We start from the raw sequence: 19,329 nt of genomic DNA, 5'->3' as shown, positions 1-19,329 counted from the left end.
CCGGAGCAACACCCTGCGGCGACCATAAGGCGATGGCGGCAACGCGCCGGAGTGCATGCCCAATGACATGAAGCTAAAACATGGTGGAAAGCATTTTGAAAAATCAATTCTTGAATAGTTCCGACCCATGTTTGTGAAGATGGCGAGTCTAAGCAGCGATACGATGAGAAACAGTCGGGGCTTTGTGTCATTTTTCCTGCAAAACTAAAAGGCAAATACGTATGCATGAATATGGCGTAAGTTAAAGTGGAAAATTACCTGTAGCTTGCTCTCCTCTCGGCTGGTCGAGTATTCAGAAGAATGAATACAGGCTATTTATAGAGGTACACATACAGTGTCTGAGTTTGAGTGAGAGATTACCCTTGAAACATTCGCATTCAGTTTAGGGTAGTAATCTGATCATATTTGGAAGAGATATTTTTTTCGCATGTTAAGGATATCTTCACGAACGACCCTGGTGGCATGGGAACAGATTATACAGTGGAAGGCTGTAGTTTTATTGGATTAAGAAATGGAAAAAGAATGGTGATTTGGATCATTGATGAAATGGTAGAAAAATTGGGCCTTTGATGTGGCACTATGGACTCCGAATGTTGGATTGTCAAATATGGACTTTTGTACTTAAAATGACATTTATTGGATTGCTATCTATAAATATGACCACTCTTGGACTACTACGGTTAATCTCGAGACTACCTTCTCTCTGCATTTAGGGCACGTCAAGCAAGTCTCGAAGGGGCAATTTGTAAGCATTGAAAAATTTAAATGATATTGTCGGACCGTGGTGGATAATTGATTGCTAAATTAATTACTTTAATTAGGCTAATTGGACTAATATTTATTTAATTGGGTTAATTAAATGGCACATTGAATAATTAATTAGTTTAATTACTTAATTAAATGTAATTGAATATTAGATTGTTCGGCCCAAGTTGGTGGAATATTTAATTGAGACGGACCAGGCTGCAAGGGTGAATTGGGTTGCCTAATTAGCGGGTTTGACTTGGTCTTGGCCCATCAAAATTATATGTGGATTACATAATTTTGAGGAAATTGGATTATTTGATATTATTTGAAATTTAATGAAACGATGAACCTGGACGCAATGGTGTCCCGATACGTTCCTTAATTTAATTAAAATAATTAAATTAAATTAGGAATTAAGAGTTGGTTGGAGATTTTTCCTCACCCTCACCACTATAAATAGTGGTTTCATTTTCAAAGATTGAGCTCTGGAAATCTGGATAACGAAGCTCTGTCGAAATCTCGCCAGGATATCATCTGGACACCGGAAGCCCTTCTTTGAAGATCAAGCTGCATATTAGCCCTTCATTGAGGAACAAGCTACTAACTCCGGAGGCCCTTCAGCAAGGAGCTACTTCCCGTTCAGCATACTCCCGAACTCGGCATAGTTCCAGTTCGGTATACTCTCGAACTCGGCATACTTCCAGTTCGGTATACTCCCGAACTCGGCATACTTCCAGTTCAGCATACTCTGAACTCGGCACACTTCCAATTCAGCATATTTCGAATTCGGCACAGTTCTAATAGGCATACTTCTAGTAGAGAATCAGAGGACTTCTCATATACAGAGATTGTACCCCTTCTTGATTGATACATACTACTTGTAACCGATATACTTTGAATTCTAAATATATATATACAATTCGAGTTTTTCGCGTTTACAAACTTAAACCTTAATGTACATAAATAGCTAAACTGAATGTATATCATATTTATTTTCATTTACTCTATAGTAGGTTCGTAATGTTTCTTCTATATGTTTATAAGAACAAGACCTAATTTAATGTACATAAATAGTATACTACAAATGCTTCATGTTTAATAGCATTTGTTTTGTAATATGTTCATAATATTTGTTCTATATGTACATAAACTTAAATCTTAATGTACATAAACGCTAAACGAAATGTATATTATATGTGTTTCTGTTCACTCTATAGTAGGTTCATAATATTCCATTTATTTGTTCATAAAAACAAAGCTTACTGTACATAAACATTACTCTAAAATAATGACTTTACGTACCTATAGATTTCTACTTTTCAAAAAATTTAAAATATAAATCAATATATGTGTCATTTAAAATATCTCAATTCGAACTTTGTTAATGATATATTGTTTATGCATTAAGATGAGAGAAGGGAATTCAAAATCAATTCAGTTAACCAAGAGATTACAAGATAGAGCCCTATATAAAAGCTACCACTAATCTCTCCTATACTATAGACTAGAATTAACAAACTAATCTAAAGCCACAGGAATATAAACCAATAATAATATAATGACTAACACTCCCCCACAAGCACAAGGTAGGAGAGAGACAACATTGAGCTTGCCTCGAAGATTTTGAAAATGCGCCGTAGGAAGAGGTTTGGGGAAGATATCCGCAAGCTGCTCCTTCGTAGAGACAAAATTGACAATGAAGTCCCCGGATGCAACCTTGTCCCGGACAAAGTGGTATTCGATTTCCACATGTTTCGTGCGAGCATGAAAAACAGGATTCGCCGCTAGGTAGGTGGCCCCGAGATTGTCACACCAGAGAGTAGCCGGCTTACCAGAGTGCAACCCTAATTCTTGAAGCAACGAGACAATCCAAGTGACCTCTGCGTAGACATCAGCAAGCCCTTTGTACTCGGCCTCTGTGGATGACCTAGCGACCGTGCGCTGCTTGCGAGATAACCACGATACTAAGTTTCCTCCGAGGAATACTGCATAACCGCTAGTGGATTTCCGATCAATCGGACAGCCGGCCCAGTCAGAATCAGAAAAAGCATGTAGCTCAATGGATGACGAAGGCGTGATCCGTAGCCCGTAGTCCTGAGTGCCCTTGACATACCGGAGAACCCGCTTCACTGAGGCCCAATTATCCTCGGTAGGTGAGTGCATGAATTGGCACAACTTGTTGACGGAGTAAGATAGATATGGCCTAGTGATAGTTAAATACTAAAGAGCGCCGGCTATGCGACGGTACTGTGTGGGGTTCTCAAATGGCTCGAGTGTCAGTGTAACCACACTACAAGAAAAATCGCGAATTGCGACGGAAAATCGCGACGGATATTAATCCGTTGCAAAAACGCGACGGATATTGCGACCGAATTGCTTCCGTTGCAAATTTGCGACGGAAAGGGCGACGGAATTTAATTACGTCGTGAATCTTGGCGCAAAGGAAACATAAAACCCGCGAAATATTGGCGGTAAAATATTCAAGACCGAATTTGCAACGAAATTTAGTTACGTCGTTTATTTTGCGACGGAAAAGGCGACCAATTTGCTTTCCGTCGCGAAATAGCGACCGAAAGTGCGACGGACTTTCGCGCGTTGTGAAAAGAAATAGTTGTTGGTGTATTGAATAAATATTGCGACGGAATTAGCGACCGAATTTATTCCGTCGCAATATTTCTGTTGTAATTTTATTTCTTCTACGTATAAACGGTGTCGTTTTTAAAATCAAATTAAAATTAAAATTAAAATTATAATCAAATCAAATACAATAAAATTTAAAACCCAAACCCTAAGAGAATGCTAGCCTAAGTTTCACATCGATGCAGCCTAAAGAGAATGCTGCTCTAAGTTTCAAGTCGACTCGCCCTCGCCCTCGCCCTTGCAGAACGCAATAGAGCGTCGTCGCTGTCGCAGCAGACGCCATCGCCGTCGCAGCAGACGCCGTCGCTATCACAGTAGAACTCCGTCACCGTTTCAAGTCGACGCAACCATCGCCCTCGCCCTCGCAGAACGCAACAGAGCGCCGCCACACCAGACACCGTCGCCGTCGCCGTCTATGACTGCCTCCTCCATCTGTGACAGGTATTTATATCTCTGTTTAATTACTACACAGAAGTAATTCCTCCTCCGTCTGTGACTGTTCTCTCGCCCACGGTTTAATTACTACACAGAAGTAAAATATAATTAGACAGAGAGTAATAAATTCAGTATAATTAGAGCCGAGGCTATCCTAAACAAAGACTCCATTTTCAGTCACCTCTAATTATTTTAGCTTTGAGGACTTTAGATTTGGCTTAGCTTTTTGTCTAGACAATAGGGGATCGATCAGTATTTTATAGCAGTTTCTATGGGATGCCTTTGTTTTTCTCTAGTGAATGGACTTTGGTCTATTTAAATGCATGATATTATTGAAGATGTTATGGATTTGGATGACAATAGAGTAGGGAATGTAATGCACAAGACATTTTGAGTGGTGATATGATTGAAGAATACACATCTTGATTGAAGTTCTAATCATTTAACTGATTCTTTTGGCTCTCTTTAGGTGAAAATCTTATAACCTTTTTGAATTCTGAAGTTACCAGCTTTAAACTATTCACAGAAACCATTTATCTTGGTGTTGATTAAATTTAGCAAACCATTTACATTATTAGAAATAGCTATAAGTGACTGTAAGTTTTAAAGCTGGATGTATGATTACAAGTATTTCTTTTTCAGATTTTCTTTTGTCATGCTTTAGGTGTTTAAGTTGTGTTCATTTATCTGTGATAACTAAGAAACATAGCACATGGAATTAGTCTCACATAGATCACAAATTCACAACCAAACTAATAATTATATTATTGCCTCCTCCCTCTTAAACAATTTCAGTTCCCAGATTTTTAGCAGTAACTATAATACCTGTATGTATGTATGTACTATATATGTGTTTGTCGAAAATTGAAGTTGTGAATAGTGGCAGCTTTAGTTAGACTTGACCCACTGTCTGTTTTATCAAATCATCTTTTAGTCTTTTACTAAATGCCCCTATTAAGGTATTAGATTTGAAGTACTTCTAAAAGATTCTGTGTAGTAATTAAAAGTGTAAATGGATGAAAATAAAAACTCACTTTATGTAGATAGGCCAGCATTGAAGATTTCACAAAATAAATAGAGATAATATGGACATGACATTAGGAGGAGTTGCAACTAGGGGATTGATGAGTAAAATAGGGAGCTTTCTTGATTCCATTTTCCTTATATTATATATTACTTTGAAAATCATGATAATATATGTGAATGTAAATATATAGGAAATGAGTATTTGGATGTCTGCTGTGAAAAGGAAGGGATCAATGAAGGTAAGCTGTCTGCAATTTCTTTTATTTAATTTGTTTTCTGATTGTATCTATAGTGTTTCTTTAATAGTTTATCATAGAGATGGAATGTAGTAACTGTACTGGATTCTTAGGTTTCTTTAGTGCTTGTTTTGATAATTTTCTGCATCTTTGTTCTACATTGCAGAGAGCCAGAGAATATGTAGTTGAAAGCATTCATTTTTGTGGTCCCTATTTGTTTATTGGTATTTTTTTAAAGATAATAGCAATGCAATGACAACTTCTTAAGTGTGATGATGCTTCTTCTGTAGTATAATTTTCAGAATTGGATCGATGGAAATGTGAGTATGGAGTAAAATAATGGAGAAAGAAAGGAGGGAAAAGGAAAGGAAAGAAAACAACAAAGGCATGTGGAGTTGTGGGGGTGAATAAGAGTTTAGTACTTACTGTGAATTTTTATAATAACATTTACAGGGCGTTTGGTTGGAGGGATTTTAAATTCCCTTCCCACTTAATTCCCATCTAATTTCCAAGACCATTAAATTCCGTAGTTTGGTTAGAGGGAATTGCAATTTCATGGAATTGCAATTCCCCCATTTTCATGGAATTAAAATTCCATGTCCCCCTGGTATTTTAATTCCTGGGAAAAAAAGATAGTGATGAGTCAAAATTACCCCTTCCTTTTTTAACCTAAAATTAATGTCTAACAACAATAATGAACATTTTTGACTTTATACTACTTATTCCCTTTCATTTCCCATGTATACCAAACATTGGAATTGAAATTCCTAGTAATTCTATTCCTGTCAACCAAACACTGGAATTTAAATTCTCACTTTATCCCCAGTAATTCAATTCCCATGGAATTACAATTCCTTTCCCACATAATTCCCTCCCTCCAACCAAACGCCCTGTTAGTTCTATCCATGATAAGCACAGGCTGGTGTGGAAATTAAAGAAGATGGTGAAGATGAATGTAGTTTGGAAATTAAAGAATATGGTGAATGATGGATAATACACTAGGCCTGGGCCACATGGACTGGCCCAAGAAAGCAACTGGATTAAGGAAGCCCAAGAAGGATACCCAGTACGGAACAACTCGGGAGTTCGCTAAGGATTGAGCTTATTATTTCCAATATAATCAGAATTGGACTCATTATTTCTTATATATTAGAATTAGGTTTTATTATTCACAATGTAACTAAAACTCCCAATATGAGGCAGTCTAGAATTCATATTCCTTATAGGGCTCTAGGCCCAAAATATGTATAAATAGACCCCTCACATAGAGGAGAAGGGGACAACTTTCATGTTTTAACCTATACAATGCCTTCTTTAATTTGTAGACTTGATCACCAACGTCTTTTACCTCAAAACTGGGTGGTTGTTCGACGTAAACTTCTTCTTCAAGTAAGCCATTAAGAAATGCGCTCTTTACGTCCATTTGATATACGATGAAATTCTTGTGCGCTGCGTATGCTAGGAATATCCGGATTGCTTCAAGTCGTGCGACAGGGGCGAATGTCTCATCAAAATCAATGCCTTCTTCTTGTGAATACCCCTTCGCAACTAATCTTGCTTTATTCCTAACAATGATGCCGTCTTCGTTTGCTTTGTTCCTAAAGACTCATTTAGTGCCAATTACATTTTGGTGCGTTGGTCTTGGAACAAGTTTCCATACGTCGTTGCGCTTGAATTGATCTAATTCCTGTTGCATGGCATCTATCCAACTTGGATCGGCTAATGCTTCGTCAATTTCCTTTGGCTCCAGTTGTGATAGGAAGCATGAGAACATTGCATCTTGTTGTTGGTTCCTAGTAGATGATCGCGTCTTTACTCCGTCACTTGGATTTCCAATGACTAAGTCATGTGTGTGACTTCTTAGCCATTTTCGATTTGGTTGGAAACTTGTTGGATTCTCAGTGTTTCCTTCTTGTTGGAATACTTGTGATTCCACTTGTTGTGAATTGTTGACGGGTGCATCTTCGGGTTCATCTACTGGAGTTCCTTCTTCTTGAATTCTAGGTGCAATTTCGGTTGTAGGTGTGCGTGATATTTCGGGTGTCACATTGGATATTGCCTCAATTTGGTGAGTACCCATATCACTTGATTCTTCTACTTCCTGCAACACATTATCTTCCAACATATCGTTAGAAATAATTAAATCACGATTACCTTCACTATCTTTGCCATTTTTGTCGTGATTTTCATCGAACACAACGTGAATCGATTCTTCTACCACCATGGTTGATTTGTTGAATATTCTATACGCCTTGCTGGTGGATGAATATCCTAAGAATATTCTTTCGTTCGCACGTTCGTCAAAAGTCTTTAAATAGGACTTTCCATTAACAAGTACAAAACATTTACACCCAAATGTATGAAAATACGTGAGGTTGGGTTTCCTCCATTTTCATAATTTGTATGGTGTTTTGTTATATGACTTGTGGATTAGACTTCGATTTTGAGTATAGCACGCCGTATTGATAGCTTCTGCCCAAAATCTCTTTGGTAGTTCGGCGGCTGATATCATGACACGTCCAGTTTCTTTGAGTGTCCTGTTTCTTCTTTCAGCTACTCCATTTTGTTGCGGCGTTCGTGCGGCAGATAGTTGGTGTAGAATCCCTTGTGAATTGCAATAGGATTGAATCACGCCATTCACAAATTCGGTTCCTCGATCGGTTCGAATTGTTGCAATGTTCATATCTTTTTGGACTTGTAATTGCTTTAGCAGCTCCGGCAACTTTGATTCAACTTCACTCTTTTTCTTTATGAATATTGTCCATGTGTACCTAGAAAAATCGTCAACAACAACCAAAGTATATTTCTTACCACTTATACTTACTGGGTCTACTGGACCAAATAAATCCATGTGCAGTAGACTTAAGGGTCTTGATGTTGACTCTTGAGCTTTGGCTTTGAATGATGTTTTGATTTGTTTTTCTTTCTGGCATGCGTCACATACTTGATCTTTCTTGAACACAATATTGGGTAGTCCTTCCACTAACTTCTTTTTGGCAAGCTTGTTGATGGTTTTGAAATTCAAATGATTTAGCCTTCTGTGCCATTCCCAACTAGCTTCATTCGAATTATTTGCCATCAAGCATACAAAATCTTTTGTTGTACTCCAATCTACAACATACATGTTTTTCTTTCTTGATCCGGCGAGTACAACTTCTCTCGTGGATTCGTCTTTGACTTGGCACTTGCCTTTGTAGAATTCTACGAGATATCCTTTGTTGTAAAATTGACTTGTACTAAACAAGTTAAATTTTAATCCTTCGACATAAGATACGTCATCAATTCGTAAACCATTTTTCACAATTGCGCCGGTTCCTTTTGTCATTCCATATCGATCGTTTCCACCGAAAACTACTTTTGGTCCTTCGATACTTTTGAACTCAACTAGACTAGCTTTATTGCCGGTCATATGTCGAGAGCAACCGCTATCGAAATACCAAACTTCCTCTTCGTCGGTTTCGCGCGCCATATAGCATTCCTCATGTTCGGATGTTTTGCCCACTAGACATAATAGCGCCGTATCTTCTTGTGATGAATCACTCTCGTCACTAGATGATTCTTCAGATTCACTTGCTTCTAACGGATCGCTTATTAGTGCCTTCCGTTTGTCCTTTTTGAATTTCTTCTCTTTCGACTTGTACTCAACCTATGGAGAGTTAGAAGTACTCGAATTTTTGTTCACCTTGGGATGTGGACATTCGGCCATAAAATGTCCAGGCTTTCTACAATTGTAACACACATTTGTGTTATCTTCGACTGGTTCCCTTCTTGATCTTCTATTCTCCCGAAAAGAATTTCGTTGTGGTGATCCTTTATTCTTTCGCATGAACTTCCAGAATTTTCTAACAAATAGAGAAAATTGTTCGTCAGATAAAAAATCATTATTTACGACTGACCTTGATGTAGACGGTTGATCGGCCATTAGTGCGGATGTTCGTTCATCGCGTTCTTCTTCAACTCGTGTCTTCATTTCGAACTCATACGCCTTAAGATCACTAAAGAGTTTATCCGTAGATAATGTCCTTAGATCTCTATGATCGCGCATTGCGGTCACCTTCATATCCCAATTTGTAGGTAGTCCACGTAACACTTTGAGCGATATTTCTTTCTGGGTAATGGTCTTTCCCAGATCCGTGATTTCTCCAAGTATTTTGATCAATCGAGCTTCCATGTCGGTGATGCTTTCGTTCGGTAGCATTTTGAAATCTTCGAACCTCTTAATGGCAATGGTTAGTTTGTTATCTTTTTCTTGCTCATCGTCTTCACCGATACCGATAAGTGTATCCCATATTTCTTTTGTTGTGGTGCACTTTCGAATTTTTGGAAAGATGGTGTCATTGACCGCTTTGAACAAAATGTCCTTGGCAATATTGTCCAAGTTATTTCGCCCTCTATCTTCGCTTGTCCACTCCATTTTTGGCTTTGGAACATATTGTGGAGCATTTGGATCTCGTGGAGTAGCGGTGTTAACTTCCATAATTTGGATAGGACCATTTGTGATGACTTCCCACATTTCGTCATTTAAATCAAATTTGTTAAGTGAGAAAAGCAAATTTTGAGCGAGAATCAAATCTCTCTTCATCTTGAAGATTTTGAGATCTGTCTAGCAGTCAAAATTGACTCAAATAGACAACCGCTCTGATACAACTTGTTGGTCCCGAAAGGGTGGCGAGAAGTCTAGAGGGGGGGTGAATAGACTTCTCTAACTTTTCAAACTTCTTTTGCAAACAACACTTTGGTAACTTCAACTCTAAGTAACAAGCATAAACAAGTATAACAACTTAGAGTGTGCACAGCGGAAATGTAACGGCAAAGTGTTATGCTTTAATTGTGTCGTGCTCAAAGAGAGATTTTATACATGCATCACGTTAGAAACACTTGATATAGATGTAGGATGATGTATATAAAATTTCACATGCATGCAAACGAGGGAACTATCAAACCCAGACAGATAAAGATACGCAATAAACCGTAACGAGTTAGTTCACAGATAATATAAGCATGCACGAAATATATATGAGCAGTAAGTAAATAGAGAGAGAGATTTATAGTGGTTCAGAGGTGGCGTAATCACTATTCTACGATCACCCAGATACAATAGTGAATAAGTGCCCAACGACACTTCTTCGAGTGCTTCGCACAAAGCTACACTCCACCAAGGTTTTTCGCAAGCTCCTCTTGTTACTCCGCCTTCCCGAGTACTTCGCACCAAGTTGTACTCCTACACCACGAGAACTACGCACAAAGTTACGCTCTCACCGGGTTTCACAAGCTCCCCTTGTTACTCTACCCTTTACAACCGAGTGCTACGCACAAAGCTACACTCCAACTGGGTTTTTCACTCTCTCCAGTTACTCTACCCCTTTTCTACACTCAGTAGAAGATTTACAATGAAATACAAAGATTTTTTTTTTCTCAGACTTGAATTCTATCGTTTATAGCTCAATATACCACTTGATGATTGTAGAATTTGTTTTTTTAAATCCGTTCTTGCCTTCAAGTCTGCTTGGGCATTTTATAGCCAATGAAAGCTATTTGCGCGTTGATCAACTTTCGATCTTGATCGTCCATTTTGAATTGTAGTTGATCAAATAATTTTGTCAACTTGGTCTGCAAAGTCATTTCGCCGTCTGTTAGAAGATTTGAATAAATTTGCCGTTGCTCCTCTTTAATCTGACAAAGCTTTTCCTTAGAATGGGTAGCCTGCAAATTTGAATTTCTCTGGCATGACTTTTGTTGAATTATTGATATGATGTGCCAAGTTGGTCAAATAATTTATCTGCTGATTCTTGCTTGAGTATTAAAAAGATTTCCTTCGTATATCAGCTTCTTCTTCTCCTTCGACTTCTTCTGCAGAAACAGAGCTTCAAAAGAATGTTTTTGTCTAATTCTATCATGATGTCATGTCCCAATAGTGTATCATGTTTCACCTTGCATCATGACTATATATCATGTTCCACCTTGTATCATGGACTATATATATCATGTTCCATTTCATATCATGAGCTAGCTACCATGTTCCACCTTGTATAATGGACCAGATATCACGTTCCATTTTATATCATGAGCTAGCTATTTTGTTTTTATAAAATTGCTTCGAGTGAGAGTTGAACTATAGACCATTTGGTTTGCTTGGCAAGGTTTCTTCCATCTCAACTGGGTAACCAATTGATATAATTCAAGACTTAAATTCTTTTGTCTTGTCTCTTCCACGTGTTCTCCACTGGCTATACCACATTGTGACGTCATCACCCGATAGTAGTGACATCATCATCCGATAATTTTAACTATCATGATATAAAATTGTTCTTTCATGATAGTATTATTGCTACTTCACGATAGCAATTCATCTTTACACCAAAATTGGTTCCAATAGGAATCGAACTGTGGATCATCTCCCATTAAGCACGCTTCAACAAGTCTTTTACCATCTCGTCCATCTCAACCTTTGGTGACTTGATGCTTCACAAATGTGTTAAGCTATGATCCCGCTTTCATTTATTCTTCCTTCAAACTGCTTTCACGTAGACTTCATGTAGGCTTCATGGCAGTGGTGCACTATACTTTGTGAACCAGAACTGACTCAAATAAAATAAAATTGGGGTCTACAAAATACATTTGGCTCATCAAAACTTATACAATATATTCCTAACATAAATAAATCATAACCCCTAACAAAACAAAAGTGAAAAATCACGCCCCCCCCCCCCCCCCTAAGGGCCGGAAAACCAGCTAACCCCCGTGCCAAAACCAAACAACTACCCCGCCGGAAAACCATACCACACCAAATAAAAAAGATAATAATAAAATAATAATAAAATGGATAAAAAAAATTTACCTCGCACCCCATCAGAGGACGAAGACTCTCATCGGAGGAGTGAGAGACGTATCGGAGAAGAGGGATTCGAGAATCAAAAATCAGAGGACAAAGGCTCTCATCGGAGGAGTGAGAGATGTAGACGCGACTGGAGAATAGGAATTCGAGAATCAAAAAGACTCTACACCTTCCAATAAAAAGTAGGAAATAAATAAGGTAACATAATAAATATAATGTCAAAGGACTAGAACACACCTGCCTATTTTCAAACTCAGCTCACACGCATTAAAAATGCAAAGCAATCTGAAACGTTGAAATTTCAAAATAAAGGACCGGAATCTAATCTCACGATATCACCTGAATGGAGTGGTTTCATTGGATCCAATATATATATATATATATATATATATATATATATATATATATAGGGTTGCATTCACATGTAAACACCCTTAAAATACAAACATGTGGACATATACCGTGCACACACCTAAATGCGGGTGTGCACATATCTGTGGACGACAGTGCACAAATCCGTGGACGACAGTGCACACATCCAATATAGTATGCATGTGTGAATCCACAATATTGGGGCCAGCGTGCACACACAGTGCACATAGGCGGGCAGCACACAAAATCATAAAAACTAATCACAACCTTAGATACCCAAAATCCAACGATCTAGAAATGTCCACACGTTTGTATTTTAAGCCCTGTTTTTACATTAATGTAATTCTATATATATATATATATATATATATATATATATATATATATATATATATATTGAATTCTTCTCAACCACTCATTTGTTGAGATAACCAAGACTTTCTTGTCAGAGAAGAAGGGCGTCTTCGTCTGGACCGTTGTTGTTTTTTTTTAAATATAATTTTGTTATTTAAAATTATTTAGTAAAATAAAAAATTATTATTTTAATATGATAACTAACGTGAAGGTTATCATATTAAAATAATAATTTTTTATTTTACTAAATAATTTTAAATAACAAAATTATATTTAAAAAAAAAAAAAACAACAACGGTCCAGACGAAGACGCCCTTCTTCTCTGACAAGAAAGTCTTGGTTATCTCAACAAATGAGTGGTTGAGAAGAATTCAATATATATATATATATATATATATATATATATATATATATATATATATATATATATATATATATATATATATCAGAGAAGAAGGGCGTCTTCGTCTGGGCCGTTGTTGTTGTTTTTTTTTAATATAATTTTGTTATTTAAAATTATTTAGTAAAATAAAAAATTATTATTTTAATATGATAACCTTCACGTTAGCAAATTAAAAGGTAAACAGGTCACTTTTGATTAAATTGCATCATTTTGCATTGTTCAGGGACCCAATTGCATATTTTTTAAATTCAATGGTCTAATCGCGTTTTCGTATGTAATTCGATGGTGTAAGTGTACAAATTTAGTACACATTAAAGTCTTTGTTGGCTAATTTATTTAGTTTTAATTTAATTAGATTTAAGTTAGGTAAAAACTCTTTGGACCACTTCTTATCATATATAGTATGTTTTTGAATGGATATCATTTATTGCATGTTTAAAGAAAGGGAAGTCAACAGTGCACATAATGTGTGGCTTTCAAATAAAATGTGTGACTGAGGTTCGTTGAAGACTTTGGGATGCTAACTATGTGGATCAAGGTGATGGGTTATTTATTACTATAAAAGGAAGTCATCTTATTGTGAAAAGTTACTGAATTCGGAAGTGCTATATTGAGAGAAAGGGCATTCTACACAAAGCTTTTATATTAATCTCTTTTATTATATTATTTCTTGAGGATTTAAATCTGAGCTGCACAGTCAGTACCTGAGACAGCTGAAACTTCGCTTGAAGATTGTTATGGCATGCACAGTTCAGTCCTGAGTAGGTGTTAAGAAGGGTTGTGGTAGTAACGGTTGATAGCAATTTGTACTTACCTATTATATAACTCCTTGGTGAACATCTATAGTGGATTGTGCAGACGTGGGTTGCCCAACAGACGTATGAGAAGCGCTCTGAACTGCGTAACAATTTCCTTGTGTTCTTGTTTTATTTTATGCTTTCAATTTTAGTTATTTACATTTGTTAAATAACCTAATTAATGAACATGATTGTTGCATAACATAAAATCAAGTAGAATTCTAAGTTACATCTTGCATTCCAGATTCACGGTGCAATTTCAATTGGTATCAGAGCCTTTAGACTTAATCTATTAGTCTATCGATCTGGCTATTCCGTGCTTCTTGAACTCAAGCTTTCAGCGGCTTTTATTGCTATTATTTGTTTTATTATTGTGTTCAACCTCACAGTTTATTGAGTGTTTCAGAACTCAAGCTTTCAGTGGCTTGTGCTGATGGTACACAAGTATCAAAACTTGAAACTGAATGGACCCAAACCGAAATAACTAATGCCGGAAACAATGATAAAGCATTAGATACTATTTACTCTCTTATGCATGAAAGTTAGTTTTCTATAGTTGCAGGTTATGATTCAGCTAAAGGTATGTGGGAGGCTCTCGAGTCAACCTACGAAGGCACGACTTCGGTGAAACAATCGAAGCTGCAACTGGTACAGTCTGACTTTGAAGAATTGCGGATGAGTGAAGATGAAACCATCACGAACTTTCATACTCGTGTGCAAGAACTAGCGAATCGTGCGATGGTCCTTGGTGAACCTTTCCCCCAAGAAAAACTTGTTAAAAAAATTCTGAGATCTTTACCACCAAGGTTCAGAATGAAAGTCACGACCATACAGGAGCATGATGACTAGGAGAACAAAACGGTTACTCAGTTAATGGGAAACCTTCGAACCTACGAAATGGAAATTTTAACTAATCACACGAAAAAAACAAAAAAAAAATGTAGCTTTTGCCGCTGAAGAAAATAATGTTGTATCTGACTCAGGCGAACCAGGTGATGATACAGTTGTTTTTTTGACTAAACAATTCTCTAAAATTTTGAAACATGTATCAAAAAATTCACACAACAGAAATCCACAAAGAGGAGCAACATCGTCCAAAGCTGGTTCTAGGACAGACTCGTCAAACTTCAAGAAGTATGTTTCACGTCCAGGGTAGTCCAAAGAAAAATCTAACAATAAAGGAATCAAATGCTATGAGTGTGAAGTCTTTGGACATGTACAAGCGGAGTGTCCCAGCTATCTTAGACGCAAAAAATCTATATCAGCCATTACCTGGAGTGACGACGAACCTGAAGCTGAAACAACTGGATCTGATGTAGAAGAAATTTCGGGTAACTTTGTTGTGTTTACTGCACGTGTTGCAGCATGCTCTAAACTTGAAGACGTAGCTGACTAGGAGGGAGGAGAATATGTCTCCACGGAAGATTTAGAGTTACATACCTTATCTTATGAAGTTGAATTTAATAAGTTGTATCCCAAATGGGAAGCCCTACGAAAAGCAAATCGTAAATTGACTAGTGAGATAGGAATTGTAGCCAATGCTAGTAAAGTGTATCAAAATCAAGTAGCTGACAGGGATTTCCTTCTTAAAGAGGCAGCTGATCGAGAAGAGAGACTGAAACAGGAGGTACAAACCCTGAAGCAGGAGCTACGCACCTATAAAAGGCAAATCCAAATGATGGACACAACTTCAAGACTTGACCAAATACTTGATTCAGGAAGAAAATCTTCTACAAAATTTGGTCTGGGTTTCACCGGGGGTACATCAAAATTAGGACCTGATCTAGTAGATACGTCAAAAGGTAAAACGGTATTCGTCAAAGCATCAGGACCTGAACCAGTGGGCGTCCCTGAATCCAGCTCAGCGAGACAAAACAATGGTATAGTGCGATCAAACAAGCAATTTTATAAACTCTATAACCCCGTGTATCATTATTGCAGGTTGTGCAGTCATACCAGGTTCGAATGTTACTACTTTTACAAGGACCAAAGAATTGAGAAATTCAAGCACAAGAACATCCGGCCTTTTACAAAATAAATTTGGGTTAAGAAAACTGACTATATTTCTTTTGTCTCGTTCCATTCTAAAAGTGCAGGAAGAGATGAGAAGTGGTATTTCGACAGCGGATGTTCCCGACACATGACCGGAAATGCAAAATTTCTAAGTAACGTAAATATTAGCAAAGGTGAAGTCATCTTTGGTGATGGTATAAAAGGTCAAGTCAGTGGCGTAGGCACTCTAAACGTTGTTGGCCTACCCAAGCTAGAAAAAGTATTGCTTGTCAATGGTCTTCATGCGAATCTCATAAGTATAAGCCAACTCTGCGACCAAAACTGGAACGTGTGCTTCACTAAAATAGCTGCAGTGATCTGGATAAATTGAATCAATGCGTTATGCAAGGTAAGAGGTCAACAGACAATTGCTAGCCCAGATCATCCCATCCAGCACAACAGACTATAAACACGAGTCACTGCCTAGAACTGATCCACATGGATCTCATTGGTCCAACCCAAACAGAAAGTTTTGGAGGTAAGAAATACATTATGGTATCTGTTGATGATTATTCACGCTTTTCGTGGGTTATTTTTCTCAGGGAAAAATCTGAAGCTTTTGAAGCTTTCAAAACGCTTGACTAAAACTGCAGAAAGAAAGAAACGAAGATATTATCCGAATTCGAACTGATCACGGGCGGGAATTCGACAGCAACTTGTTCGATGTCTTCTGCAATCAAACAGGAATTACCCATGAATACTCAGCTCCAAAGACACCTCAACAAAACGGAGTAGTTGAAAGGAAAAATCGCATTATCCAAGAAATGGGTAGGGTGCTGCTCAACGCTAAGGAATTACCTCAAAGATTCTGGGCAAAAGCTGTGAACACTGCGTGTCACATCATCAATCGAGTATATCTTCTACCTGGCACAAATCAAACTCCATATGAATTATGGAAAGGTAAGAAGCCAAACATTAAATATTTTCACATTTTTGGCTCACGTTGCTTTATTTTGAAGGATAGAAATCCTGTCGCAAAATTCGAGCCGAAAAGCGACGAAGGGATCTTCCTCGGATATTCAACAAACAGCCGGGCATACCAAGTATACAATAAAGTAACCAAGACCATCATGGAGTCCACAAATGTAGTAGTTGATGATCAACCAAAGGAGGTTATTGAGGTCTCACAACTTGAGCCAGTAACATAACCTGATCCAGAGCGTCCAGAATCGCCTGAGTCCGGTTTAGGATCATCTACGTCATCTCCCACAACTGCACAACCTGACCCAGAACCAGAATCAGAATCTGATCAGGAACAAGACGAAATTGACATACCAACTCGTATCCATAAAGACCATCCTATACAAAATATCATTGGGGATCTTAGTTCAGGTGTTAAAACTAGAGGAAAACCGAAACATGATTATCTTCAAATGGCTGGATATTCCTGCTACACATAAAAAATTGAACCAAAAAATGTCAAAGAAGCACTGACAAACGAACATTGGATCAAGGTCATGCAAGAAGAACTAGGGCAATTCGAAAGAAACAAGGTATGGGTTCTAGTTCCTAAACCTAACAATGTAAATGTTGTCAGTACCAAGTGGATATTTCGAAACAAAACTGACGCAGCTGGTAACATCGCTCGAAATAAAGCACGTCTTGTAGCCCAAGGTTACTCTCAAATCGAAGGGATCGACTACGACGAAACCTTTGCCCCTGTCGCTCGCCTAGAATCAATTCGTCTACTTCTTGCTATTGCTTGTGCTTTAAACATTAAACTCTTTCATGTGGACGTTAAGACGGCCGTTTTAAATGGTTATCTCTCTGAAGATATCTACGTAGCTCAACCAAAAGGGTTTGAAGACCCACATCACCCTAACTATGTGTACAAGCTAGAAAAAGCTCTATACGGCCTCAAATAGGCCCCGAGAGCCTGGTATGAAAGGTTTGCTCAATATCTTCTTCAATACGGCTATAAACAAGGAGGATATGACAAAACTCTATTCATCAAACGGTCAGGTAAACACATAACTATTGCACGGGTTTATGTTGATGACATTTGGATCCACACAGACAGGTGCAACGGATCAACTAGTCAAATTCATGCAACAAGAATTTGAAATGAGCATGATCAGAGAGCTGACTTATTTTCTTGGGTTGCAAGTCAATCAGTCAACAGAAGGCATTTTTATATCACAAGAAAATACGCAAAAAAAAAAAAAAAAAGAAAAAAAAAAACCTTCTATCAAAATTTGGTCTTGAATCGACGAAGGACGCTCGAACACCTATTTCACCGATAACAAAACTATTCAAAGATGAAAACGGAGCCTCAGTCAACCCTACCTTGTACAGAAGCATGATAGGCAGTCTATTATACTTAACAGCTGGTACACCGGACATCATGTTCAGTGTCGGTATGTGTGCACGATACCAAGTGAACCCAAAAGAGTCACACTTGAAGGCGTTAAAACGTATTATAAAATACGTTAAAGGTTTGCTCAATTACGGTATTTGGTATTCAAAAGACACTAATCTAAGTCTTGCAGGATTTAGCGATGTTGATTGGGCCGGAAACGCTGATGACAGAAAAAGTACGTATGGCGGATGTTTCTTTATTGGAAAGAACCTTGTAGCCTGGCTCAGTAAAAAGCAGAATTCAATCTCGCTCAGTACTGTAGAAGCTTAGTACATAGTTTTGGGTAGTTGTTGCACACAACTACTTTGGATGCGTCAAATGTTATCGGACTATGGTTTAGATCAAACAAATATGATACTTTTCTGTGACAACACCAGCGCAATCAACATCTCCAAAAACCCGGTTCAACATTCCCGAACAAAGCACATGGACATTCGCCATCACTTTATTCGTGAACTAGTCGAAGAAAAAGAAATAATTTTAAATTATGTTTCCTCAGAAAAAAAATCTAGCAAACTTATTTACAAAACCGTTGGACAAATCAAGATTTGAATTACTTCGAGCTGCTCTTGGAGTCTGCAATCCCATGGCTTAAATCCTTCATACAGCCTAGGTATCACCAATAAATTCACTTACTTTATTTTCATACATGTGTTATTTCTTTTTGCAGAATTAAACCAAGAATCTTGCGTAATAATCGGCCGTATACTGCTCCAAAAGTCCATCTTACCTTAACAATTTTAATTCCACTCAAACCTTCCCTTTAATTCCAAACAAATCCATCATCTTCTCCTAATTTAACTCTACAACCTAGACTTAAAGTGCTTGTCATCTCATCCATCACATCCCATCCTACACGCCTTTTGAGAAACCTCTTAAACCCCAACATCATAATTTAATTTTTTTGTCTCCTCTTGCTTCATCTCTACGCCGAGACCAGACACACCCATTCATCTTCTTCCTTACACACTTCCACCATTACCAAACCTTCAAAGCTTCAACAATGGAGAATCCCTTCATCACTTATACATCCTCCACTAAAAGACTTGACCTCTTTCGAAAAATAATTTATG

At 37.6% G+C, this 19,329-nt stretch overlaps 1 long non-coding RNA gene across 1 annotated transcript; it reads left to right on the top strand.

Annotated features, from left to right (window-relative positions):
* The first annotated feature begins 3,573 nt into the window (after positions 1–3,573).
* Positions 3,574–5,333, top strand: LOC109158442. The gene is made up of 3 exons (XR_002050387.1): positions 3,574–3,828; positions 5,040–5,087; positions 5,251–5,333. It is a non-coding gene; the product is annotated as an uncharacterized LOC109158442 (long non-coding RNA).
* Positions 5,334–19,329: the final 13,996 nt, after the last annotated feature.

This window comes from Ipomoea nil, unplaced genomic scaffold (assembly GCF_001879475.1).
Source record: "Ipomoea nil cultivar Tokyo-kokei standard unplaced genomic scaffold, Asagao_1.1 scaffold2818, whole genome shotgun sequence".
NCBI lineage: Eukaryota > Viridiplantae > Streptophyta > Magnoliopsida > Solanales > Convolvulaceae > Ipomoea > Ipomoea nil.
This window is presented reverse-complemented; position numbering and strand designations above follow the sequence as displayed.